At 38.3% G+C, this 12,843-nt stretch overlaps 1 protein-coding gene across 3 annotated transcripts in view; it reads left to right on the plus strand.

Moving 5' to 3' along the window:
- Positions 1-12,843, plus strand: part of GABRB2 (gamma-aminobutyric acid type A receptor beta2 subunit) — a 305,548-nt gene that overhangs the window by 69,371 nt on the left and 223,334 nt on the right. The window lies entirely within an intron of this gene.

Consider the following 12,843-nt stretch of genomic DNA (forward strand, 5'->3'; position numbering starts at 1 on the left):
AAAAACAAACACTTGTATGACAGCTTCACTATTGCCTAAGCATATGTCCTGATACATTTGTTTTTTAGTATAGCCTGTGTCAGTAATTTCCCTCAGATGCTGTACCAGTTAAAACTTCAGGCCTTTAGTCAAACTGCGTGGATTTGAATTCAGGTTTCCTCATTTCCTACCTGGTGACCCTAGCACATTTATTTATGTGTCTGCCTGTCCTTTGGTTTTTCTCATATGTAAGAGAGAATGAAGATGACAAGAATACCTTCCTCGTAAGGTTGTTGGTTACATTAAATTAGTTGAGATAACTATGGAAATTGTCTGGCCCAGAATATGTGCTTCATAAATGTTACCTATTATTATCTTCCTTGTTTATGGTGTCTTTTTCATGGGTTATAAAAATATTAATACATAATGTTGAGGATTAGTCTGTCTTCTACCATATTGGTATTATTATAAGATATATAGTTTCCTAAAAAACTGAGCTGATCGTCTCTGCAGGGAAGACACTGTGATTAGAAAGCCTATTACTTACAGCTTTGTTATTCAGCAGCCATCACTTTCAACACTGATCATCTCTTCTTTTGAAGAATGTTGGCTGCTTCATTAGAGTCCACAGTTCCAACCATCAAATGATGATCAACTTGAATTTCAGTGTGTCTTACAGCTTTTTAGAAGACATTTATTTCTGGTCTCTAATAATCTTTTAACCCCTTGATAGAAAATCTAAGTATAGGCACTTACCATAATGTAAAAAATAATTATCCTTTGTAATGCAGCTATGAACAGATTTCTGATTCATGAGTTTGTCTTTTTCCTAGCTGGAAATAATATCTGTTGCTTACTGTACAGCCATGACATCAATTTATATCTTTTGTAAATATTTTGTTCTGAAGAGATACTGTGGAAAATTAGCAACAAAGCAACAGATAAACATGTTTTGCTTTAGGCTAAAAAAGAGCTTTTTGGTGCTATGCATATGGAATGGATTAGATAAGAATTTAGAGGAGAAATTAATTTCATCACTTGTGGATAATAAAAAGATAACAGTAATGTGAAAAAAATCAGCCATTTTAACAACTGAGAGATTTCCTTAAAACATTCTGTAATCAAAAGCCAATAATCATAAAACAGTAAGAGGCAATAACTTTTTTCCCACCCCCAAGGGTTTTATAAGTATCTCTTCAGCCATAAAACTATATTTATATAGTCATTTCTCACCCAAACTGCATAGTTAATGTGAGATAATGAGCTAGAGGTAAAGAAGAATAAAGACCAGAGGGGAGAAATTGTCTATTCTTCTTCTCAGAGGCTGGGGAACAAAACTTCCTGGGCCTGGAATCTTATTCTAGGTTGGAACTTCAGGGTCTGCATCACGAGTGACTTGAGGGGTCTCTTGAAGCTACCAGAGTCTTAAGGTCCTTAGAAGAAAGTGAAAACTAAAATGGAAAGAAAGCTTCAAACCACCATGCCAAGCTATGCTTTTTTGCTCCACTCTCTGTAGTTTCCTCCACTTTTCATCCAAGTCATTTTGATCTTTGAAGCATTATTTCCATAAATAGAAAAAAAACATAAAGGAGGAGCAATGATTCATTTGTTCGTTTTACAAAATTTGTCAATTATCCTTGTGTTTGAAGGTAAATGGAAAATGTCCATTTCATTTAAAGGGAGATACCTATACTCTGTCCTGCTAGTTCTTAAAGGTTTTTTTTTTTTTTTTTTATTCTTTGCCGCCGAATCATCTGGAAGCCAGTAGTTTTAAGTCCAAGCCATTGCCAAATTCTCCTTTTGTATTTTGGGTGGTAAAATATCATAACATAATGGGGAATATGTTCCAGAGTTCCCCAGCAGATACCTAAAATCACACATAGTATTAAACTCTGTGTATACACACATAAAATTTGTGTGTGTTTTTCCTATCTATATACACATAAAATTTAAACTTTAAAGTCTAATGAAGTTCACTTTAAATTAGACACAGTAAGAGATTAACAACATAACAAAAAATAAAATAGAACAGTTATAACAGTATACTGTAACAAAAGTTATCTGAATATGGTCTCTCTCTCTCTCAAAATACCTGTTGTACAAATTTAATGCCTTTTCTGTCTTAACTAAGCACTTATCATGCACTGTGGTCTAACTTTATAGCTTGAGGTGAAACAGTAAAACGAACACAGATTTCTTTTTCCTTCATCACAGTATCACGGAGAGGATTCATTCTTACCGTGGATATTGGCAGCCCCACAAAGGACTTTTTTCTTTTCTTATATGGTCAAGAACTTTAATCTTTTTACTTAAAGGAAGCCCTTTATGACTTCTCTTTGGCATGTCCAAATTGCCGGCATATGTAGTCTTTCACTTTGGGACCATTATTAAATAACATAGGAATTGCTTGAATACAAGCACTGCGATATCTCAGCAATCGAGATGGTTGCTAAGTGACCAGGAGACATACAGACAGGGCAGAATGGGATGGCTGAGGATTTCACCACACTACTCAGAATGGCAAACAATGTACAACTTATGAATTGTTTATTTCTGGAATTTTCCACATAATATTTTTGGATTGTGGTTGACCTCAGGTAACTGAAACCATGGAAAGCAAAATCTCAGATAAGGGAGAACTATTGTGTGCCCACTGATAATTTCCTTTTGTTGGCTACCATTTATCTAGTGTTTACTATATATTAGGCACTGAGATAAATGCCTTTTGCATGTTATTTTGTTTAACTCTTAATGCCCCCAAGTTGGTCATTAATATTACTAATTTATGAATAAGAAAACTGACCAAAAGGATAAATGACTAGCCAAATTGACACGACTGAAAAGGAATAGCCATGTCTGAGTTCCAGATGCGTGTGTGTGCTGTACCTCTAACTAAGGACTTTTCATCAATGGCCTACAGTCAAGGCCTACATTTTCCTTACATTTAAAATATTTTTCAGAATCTTTCTGTTTGACTCTATAAGCCAAAAATTCATTTGAAATTTTCCTTTTCAAAAATTCAGGTTCAGCAGTTTTCAACCCAAATGGTATTATGTTTACAGTTTAATATGACTTCTTCTCCTTTTTTTTTTTACTATGTCTCTGTTCTCAAATATCTCTTATTACCTGCTTTAGTCCAATTCTTGCCATTTTCTACCACTTTGGGAAAAATTATTGAAGATCTCTGTGATACTAGGAAAGCAAGAATTTTTCACATTAGCTTCTGACTCAGAAGAAGAGCATGGAACAAAGAAAGAATAGTTTTTACCAGGAAAATTTGTGGAGGAACATTTATAGAACCGGTGGTGCCACAAGTCAGAAAGACCTAGAAAATTTTCCGATTCCCTGGCTTTTCAACAGCATGAAAGCAGGCTCTGGAATGAAGTACTTGTAGTCTTCTGGAATTTTGCTTGTGCGTAGTCACTTCAGTCGTGTCTGACTCTTTGTGACCCCGTGGACTGTAGCCCACTAGGCTCCTCTGTCCATGGGATTCCCCTGGCAGGAATACTGGAGTGGGTTGCCATTCCCTCCTCCTGGGGATCTTACCAACCCAGGGATCAAACCTGCATCTCTTATGTCTTTGGCATTGGCAGGTGAATTCTTTACCACTAGCAGCACCTGGTCAGAGAAGGCAATGGCACCCCACTCCAGTACTCTTGCCTGGAAAATCCCATAGATGGAGGAACCTGGTGGGCTGCAGTCCATGGGGTCGCGAAGAGTCGTGCACAACTGAGCGACTACACTTTAACTTTTTACTATCATGCATTGGAGAAGGAAATGGCAACCCACTCCAGTGTTCTTACCTGGAGAATCCCAGGGACAGAGGAGCCTAGTGGGCTGCCGTCTCTGGGGTCACACAGAGTTGGACACGATTGAAGCGACTTAGCAGCAGCAGCAGAATACCCAGTCTTATTACTGAATTAAAGAGTTATTTTTTTCTTTCTTCTTGGTAAATTTGATAAAGATTCCTTGTCTGCTGGAATCCAAAGTATGAAGAAAAGCTATTGGCACATGAGCTGTGTTCAGTGATATCATTTTTATGAAGTAGTTCATCACAGTAACATGTCTAGCATTTGGAAGACAGCAGATTGCTGATGTTGAGTTGATGCCTCTCTGAAATTTACATTTATTATCTCTATCTGCAGAGGAGACCTAGAAAGGTAGGACTGCATGGGAGGAAAAAGCATATTAGTCTTTTTCAAGGTGGCATAAAGAAAGCCACTGAATTAATATATAAATGTATGCATTTCACTGCTGACCTAATAACATGCCACAAACTAACCTGTGTAAAATCAATGTGCCTTCCAAAGTAGCCTAACCAGTTGTGTGCTGAGGCCAGGCTATTGTGATTGGTCTGCATGAGCCAGGCTGGAGCATATCATAGATGAATCAGTATCTCTTTTAGTGATTTGTGTTGGAGATTAAAATTTAATCCATCATCATTGACTACATGCCTGATTATTTTACAGGAATTTAGATTCAATGCACAGTATATTTAGTTCTGGAGACTTTTCACTTACGATGGATGAAGTGTACAGACCAAACTCTGAGAACCTTGAGGGCAAAGGTGGTGGCTTATTAATTTCCTGATGCGTTTCCAAGTAGGTGGCCTGATATAGGGTGGGCATTTAATGAAATTGTTTCACTAATGAGGAAGACCTTTCTCCTCTTTTCTCTGCAAGTCCTATCTGTTTTTCAGTTTGTCATGGCCCCTTTTAAATTTCCATATATTAAGTATGGTTGTTAAAAGGCCAACAACAGTGACAAAACACAAAGAGGCTTAAGCAAAGAGAAATGTAAGTCAATATTATTTCAGTGATTACAATGACCAGGGATTGTTTTGGTTTTAGGCACGGCTGAGTCTAGGGGCTCACAGTGTTACCAGGAATTGGCCTTTCTCCATCTCTTGGCTGTACTTTCCTTTTTGTTGCCTTTGTTCCCAGGAAAAAATGCTTTCCAAATTGTGACCTTCAGTGTTCCAGGCCACAAAGGAAAATAGCGTCTTTTAGGCTTGAATCTCAGTAATATAGCTGGAGTCACATGACCATCTCTAAACCAGAAGGATGAAATAGTCTAGCCATGTTTGTCTCACATGAACATCTCAAGAGTTGCAAACAACATGCAAACAGTGGAAGAGAGGGTTTGTTTCCTAAGGGAGAGGTTTAAGTTGCTATAACCAGAAATTGGAGAAGTGGAATTTGGGCAGGCAGAGGCAACGAATGGCAACTCCTGTCTCTTCTGAACTCTAGTGCTGTGCATTCCAGCTCTGGACCTTCACATGTAGTTGTGGTGGCTTTGGAAACAGACAGCTCTGAGTTTAAATCTGCTCAGTCATTTAACTGTGTTTATTGAATAGGTAACTGAATTCTCAATTTCCTAATTCTGAAACAAAGAGGATAATAATTTTAAGTTTTTGTGAAGGCTGTAAGTAACTTATATAAAACATGAAACACTGTGTTTGTAAACACTAAGCCCTTAATACTGGGTAGTGGTGGTCGTGCTAGTAGTAGTAGTTATCTAGTATGTATTTCTCACTCCAACTATAATTATGATGTTATCTCTTTAAAATATTCATCTTATATTTCTGTCTTTTCTACATCATTGATATCTTCAATGATTCTTTAGCAAGGGCTTTTTAAAATCTTTTTTCTACACTGAACTGCATGACAGGGTGTTCTTTTTATTTTATAGCAGACATCTACATTTTGATAGCTCTAATTTTCAGATAATTATGTCTTCTGTTAAGTTGAATTTTGCTCCTAAAATTTCTCCCAATTTGCCCTGGTTTCTAGCTCTGGAGTTACACAAAGATGGTCTTTTTTCCTTACAAGCAGTGGCTTTGTTAATACATGACAAAGTGAATCTACACAAACATTACTCCTTTTCCCTTAGACGTCTTCAAACAGTCTCCTCTAACTGCTCCTCACACTGCAGGGTGTTGGATTGCATTGTCCTTTCATTTCTGTATTCAGAAGTGCTTTATCCACTCCTCCATGTGTTCAACCGATATTTTTGTATTTACTACTCACTCTAGTCCTCAGTGGTGCTAAGGATATTATAGTGAGTACTATGACCAGGACAGAGAAAACGCTATGGTTCTGTGTATGCAGGGGCAGAGGATTGCAGTAGAGGTGGAGAATCAGTCATTAGAAATGACTTTATTGAGGAGGTAGTATGTACTTTAGGACCACAAAAGTTAATAAAAGTTGCCCAAATGAAGAGAAGATGGCTAGACAGGAGGGAAAGGGGCAATTAATACAGGCAGAAGAAACAGTTTGTGTAAAGTTCTAACTATTGGGTAGTCTAGCAAGTCACAGAAATTAAATGAGTTCAGTATTCTGAAAAAATAACCTCTGAGATTGGACATTTCTGGCGAGGAGGCTGGAAAAATACACAGACGCTGATATGCACACTAAGAAGTTTACACTCTGTCCTGAGGACTATAGATCACTATTGAAAGAATTATAAACAGGGCAATGGCATGATCAGAATTGCATTTTGAGAAGCTGCCTCTGGCAAAATGTGTAAAGTGAGTGAGAGGGAACAAGCTTGGCTACCAAGAGACAGTATTAATAATACAGGGGAAACACAGTGGTGGCTTAAATACAGTTGGGAGTTGTGGGATAGAGATAAGTGAATGCGTTGTGTGCACTGCATTTATATAAAGCAGACACCTTATTGTGAAGTTTGGATGCTCTTTTAGATATTTCGTTTTTATACTTAGCCTAGTGTTTCTATAAAATGAGCAGTGAAAACAATGAGTCTCATTTTTGAAAAGTTTCCTTTGGGTAGAAATGGAGTAGAAGAAGAATTTTATGAGGAGCTGATTCCTTTGGAGGCTCTTGTCCGAGGCAGGTACTTGTCTCCTCCACGACTCATCTCTGCTTCTCTTACAGTTTGAAAGGTGAGCCGTTCCTCAGTGGAGAAGTGTCCAGTTGCACTTAACCACGCGATGGCAGATCTGCTGCTGCTGCTGCTAAGTCGCTTCAGTCGTGTCCGACTCTGTGCGACCCCAGAGACGGCAGCCCAATGGGCTCCCCAATACCTGGGATTCTCTAGGCAAGAACACTGGAATGGGTTGCCATTTCCTTCTCCAATGCATGAAAGTGAAAAATCAAAGTGAAGTCGCTCAGTTGTGTCCGACTCTTCGCGACCCCATGGACTGCAGCCCACCAGGCTCCTCCGCCCATGGGATTTTCCAGGCAAGAGTACTGGAGTGGGGTGCCATTGCCTTCTCTGATGGGGGACCTAGGGCATGCCAAAAGAGAGAGATTTAGTAAGAGAGTTCCTATAAAGGAGAAAATGAACACAAGTTTATAACATCTTTTTACTTGAAGAATGAATGGTCTGGAAATAATAGGACAGATGAACCGATTTGCAAAGCAGAAATAATGATACAGATGGAGAGAACAAATGTATGGACACCAAGCAGAGGGGAGGGGGGAGGATATATTGGGAGAATGGGACTGACATATATACACTGCTATGTATAAAATAGATAAGTAATGAGAACCTACTGTATAGCACAGAGGAGAAAAAGAAGGTGCAATCTGTTTGTGGGACATATATTATTAACCTTAAAAATTAATTCCAATATACAGTAGGTACTTCCCTTGGGCTTCCATGGTGGCTCAGCTGGTAAAGAATCTTCCTGCAATGTGGGAGACCTGGGTTCGATCCCTGGGTTGGGAAGATCCCTTGGAGAAGGGAAAGGCTACCCACTCTAGTATTCTTGGGCTTCCCTGGTGGCTCAGCTGGATAATCTGCCTGCAATGTGGGAGACCTGGGTTCAATCCTTGGGTTGGGAAGATCTCTTAGAGAAGGGAAAGGCTACCCACTGCAGTATTCTGGCCTTGAGAATTCCATGGACTGTATAGTCCATCGGAGAAGGCAATGGCACCCCACTCCAGTACTCTTGCCTGGAAAATCCTATGAACAAAGGAGCCTGGTAGGCTGCAGTCTATGGGGTCGCTAAGAGTCGGATACGATTGAGCGACTTCACTTTGATTTTTCACTTTCATGCATTGGAGAAGGAAATGGCAACCCACTCCAGTGTTCTTGCCTGGAGAATCCTAGAGACGGGGGAGCCTGGTGGGCTGCCGTCTATGGGGTCACACAGAGTCGGACATGACTGAAGTGACTTAGCAGTAGCAGTATAGTCCATGGGGTCACAGAGTCAGACACTTTCACTTTCATAGTAGGTTCAGACAGACACTGTTGGATACTTATACGAGGCACCAAGAAAAGTCAAATTCATAGAGTCAGAAAGTACATGGGTATATGCCAGGGGTTGGAGGCGGGGTGAAGATGAGGGGTGGGGACTTCATGTTTGATGGGGATGGAATTTCACTTCAAGAAACTGAAAAATTCAGGCGATGGATGATGGTAACAGTTTACACAACAATGTGAATATACTTAGTGCCACTGAACTGTACAGTTAATTATGGTTAAAATAGTATGTTTTCTATTGTGTGCCTTTTTCCGCAAAAAAAAAAAAAAAAAAAAAAAACAAACCCACTAATATATCTCTAGACATATTTTGGGCTATTGTTTTTAATCCAGGAGTAGTTGTAAGGAAGCTATCCATGCAAAAATTTGAGGATCAGATCAAATAAGATGGGCAGAGTGATAACCAAGTAGGCACAGAGCATGCTTTAATGAAAGAAAGCTCTGCTTATTTTTGATCATTTCCTTTGTCTTTGAGGTATAGTTTGTGACAGAGTTCTCAAGTCACATATCAGCTGCATCTTTAAAGATAGAATCAGTTTTAGTGTAGTTATGGTGAAAATACTAGGTGAGTATAGATATATATATATTTTTAGTTGTCACCATCCAAAAGTGCAAACCAAGCCTTGCCAGGTAGAGACTTTTGTTACTAGACATATCCAAGCAAAATTTGGGTTACCATCTGTCAAGGATTTGGGAGGAAGGATGCTTTCATTAAAGCAGAAGATTGGAATAAGAAAATAAAATCATAATAATCCCACTGCTTTTAACACCTTACTGTATTTGCATCCAGATTTTTTAAGTCCAACTCATAAATATATGTATATTATGCTTGTATACTTTATTTTAAACTAGCAACAATTTCTGCCTTTCTATTTAAACCTATTTGCTCCTATAACATACCATATTAAAATTTTTCCTAAGTTTTACTTAACAGTGGGCTTTCGAAAGCTGAATTCTGAATCCCAGATTATAGTGTGCATCTGAGAGTTTTTCCTCTTAAATCTATTTTAATCCATTCCAATCCCCCCTGTATAAATACTGACTCAATTAAGAGATGAGAGAGTAACCTTATAGAATATTTAACCTACTGTTTTGTTCTGTTTTCTTGGATGTATCTTTTTAATAATGAAATCTGTCAATTTGCTCATTTAGAGTTATTTTTGAGACATAACCATGTGTTAGGTCATCTATAGTAAGCGAGACTGAAGAGTCTTGTCATGGTATAGCTTGTGGACTAAGAAGGATATAAAAGTCGAGAGGTCTTTTCTAAATAACATAAAACATTACATGTAAATTGGGAAAGAATTAGAAATGGTGCTTGCTGTAATGTGTGATCATCCCTTTGTAAGTTTGCAGAATTCTCCTAGTTTCTATTTGTTATATGGGCAGTGAATTTGAGAAATTCTGGTTTAAACAAGGTTAATAAGTTTCTTTACTATAAGACTTCTTGGAACTATTAATAAACTGTTAATAATACATGGTAAATATCTAAGAAAAAAATATTCAGTGTGTATTGAGTTTTTCTAATGTGTTTGACCATGGTACACTTTTCTTGAGAAGCATCTTAGTGGAACCATTGTTGTGTAGAATGCATTTTGGCTAGGCTAATAATACATGTGAAAGTTCCTAGTACAGTCAAGTGGAAAATATTCTACAAAAGTCTAGAGATGCTAAGATCAGACAGAATGGATGCTGTCTACTTTACAGCCTTTGTAAGTGGCAATTAAACATGGAACAAAGTACCCAACTTAAAATAATCTTCTCAAACTTCTGTGTTCAATGGGGTATATTTCATCAAAAGACTTGTATGCCAGAGGAAATATCTTTGAATATTTATCACATAGAGATCTATAAAGTATGTGCTTTAAAACAACTAATATGATCATGCCTATGCCTCTGGGGCACCACTTATTTTTAAGAATAGGGTGTTAGGCTCAGCACTATTGAGGGGATAGTTACTATGATCTAGATAGATTTTTCTGGGCCCAAAGATAGACATATCTTGTATAGGAAAAGCAGTTTCAGTATTAACATATATTAAAGATGTGCTTTCTGTAAGACAGCCAGAGACACCTTTGAGAAAGAAGAACTTAAATGAGAAGAAATGTTGTTGGACTTTGAAACCTGTCACAGTAACTGTCTTGCTATGAAGTCATCTAAAATTCTGTCTTTCAATCAGGAGCCAACCCTACTACATGGAACCAAAAGAAGCCAGGAACAGTACGTAGACTGATGTAGCAGAATCATTTTGACAGGTCTCCTTCTTGTAGAGAGAGTACAGTTTCATTTCCTAAATCTCTGAAACCCAAGCACAAATGTACACAGTGTGAAGGATGGGTTTCCTTTTCCACCTTCCTGTCTGCATTCTGAGAAGGTATTTTAATGTTGAATGAGAAGATTTGAAAGCAGCAAAGCTTACTGTTGATGATGAGGCTGGGAATGGGGAGAGAGTACAAAATAGCATGGTGTGGCATCTTGGGATCTATCTCCACCCAGCCCATAAGTGGTTACATGGTTTTGGGCACAATTACAAGTCTCAGGATTTCAGGTTTCCTTTCATAAATTCAGGAGACTGGACTTGAAAGAGTATCCCAGATCCAAGAATTGGCCTCCTTGTAATGATTAGGAGATTCAAAACGGGTGTTGCCTTCTGGGTCCTTTAACCTGGAGTCTGGGAAAGAAGAACGCCAAAGTCGCTCTAGTTTCAGCCTATGGATTTTTAGTTCAGCATTAGGTATTGAGGTCTTCCCAAGTGATTCACTGGTAAAAGAATCTGCTTGCCAGTGTAGGAGACACAGGAGATGTGGGTTCGATCCTTGGGTCAGGAAGATGGCCTGGAAAAGAGAATGGCAACCCACTCCAGTATTCTTGCCTGGGCAATCCCATGGACAGAGGAGCCTGATGGGCTACATACAGTCCATGGGGATGCAAAGAGTCAGACATGACTGACAATTGAACATTAGCTTTAGGCATTGAAAAGATATGGACAGCTCTGCCCTCAAAATGCATAGGGTCAAATGTACATAATAAGCTTCTTACCACATCTTTATTATTAAAGTTCCTTGAATGGATTAAAGCTAACCATGGTCTATACCAGGTCTGGAGATGGAATTAATTGTACATTATTAGCATGCTTTTGCTTTCAGTGAGGTAAGTTATATTTCTTGTCACAGTGGGGAAAAAAAAATTCAGAAAACAGGCCTGTTCTAAGTGATATCTGTGCCATGGATAAAAGCACATAATGTTTTAAATTGCCATTTATATATTCATGTTGGTGAAATCAGACTTCTATTTTGCTGTAGAACAACCCAGTTTACCATAGGACCTTGATATATCTGGCAATTTCCTTTACTTTCAGAAATAATTCACTGTAGTTCTAAGAAGAAGCATGCATGCTCAGTCCACTTCATTCGTGTCCGACTCTTTGTGACCTCATGGACTGTAGGTCACCAGCCTCCTCTGTTCATGGAATTCTCCAGGCAAGAATACTGGAGTGGGTTGCCATGCCGTCCTCCAGGGGATCTTCCTGAGCCAGGGATCGAACCTGCCTTTCCAGCATCTCCTGCATTGCGGGCAGATATTTTACCACTGAACCACTGGGGAAGCCCTCTTAGAAGGAAACTCACTCCTATTCTTTGCCATAGCCCTTTGTTACACATTACCTCTCATCTTCACTGTGACTCTGCCACTAGGCTTCTTTACTCATACGGCCATTTTAATCTGTAGTTCCATTTCCCTCATTGCCTTTGTTGGTGTTTTAGTACATGAACTAGTTTTAGTACATGAAACACTATACTTGAAACTGGGCCTGTGTATTATACTTGGCATAGCATTTAGTACATTATAGGTAACCAGATACTTGGTAAAATGCATTTGTTGCGTAAACCGATGGGTATCTATGTTATATATGTGTATAATAGTTTATATTTGTTTTTCATCCATCATTCATCTCCTGTTAGGCAAGACTGGAAGCAGAAATTTATAATTGATTGAAAAACCCAAGTTGATAGCCCTTTAGCTTAGCGACAGTGAGAATGTTTCCCCATCATTTTAGATATACTAAAATGAGAAGCAATATTACATTCACCATTAAACTGTAAGCTTTTCTGCCTTTCTTAATGAATACAATTAGCACTTTATGAATTTTAGGAAGCGTACTAATGGTCCAAAGTTGACCAAGTTTAATGCTTCTGGTATTTATAATTTGTTTCAATTATGGTTCCTGGAAAATGTGTTTTTTTACTCTGTCAAATCGTCTTAAGAAGTAGGTGCAGCGTGATTTACTAAGCAATAAGAAAATATACTTTTTAGTTTGATGCAGGAAAAGCAGTACCTCTCCTTTTGAGAATAGTTATCTGTTTTGTATAGTTCTTCTGTGTATTCTTGGAACCTCATCTTCATATCTTCTGCTTCTGTTAGATTCATACCATTTCTGTCCTTTATTGTGCCCATCTTTGTATGAAATATTCCCTTGGTAACTCTGATTTTATTGGAGAGATCTCTAGTTTCTCCCATTCTGTTCTTTTCATCTATTTTTTGCATTGATCACTGAGGAAGGCTTTCTTATCTCTCCTTGCTATTCTTTGGAAATCTGCATTCAAATGGGTATATCTTTCCTTTTCTCCTGCTCTTCTT

This window comes from Capra hircus, chromosome 7, assembly GCF_001704415.2.
Source record: "Capra hircus breed San Clemente chromosome 7, ASM170441v1, whole genome shotgun sequence".
In the NCBI taxonomy this organism is placed as follows: Eukaryota; Metazoa; Chordata; class Mammalia; order Artiodactyla; family Bovidae; genus Capra; species Capra hircus.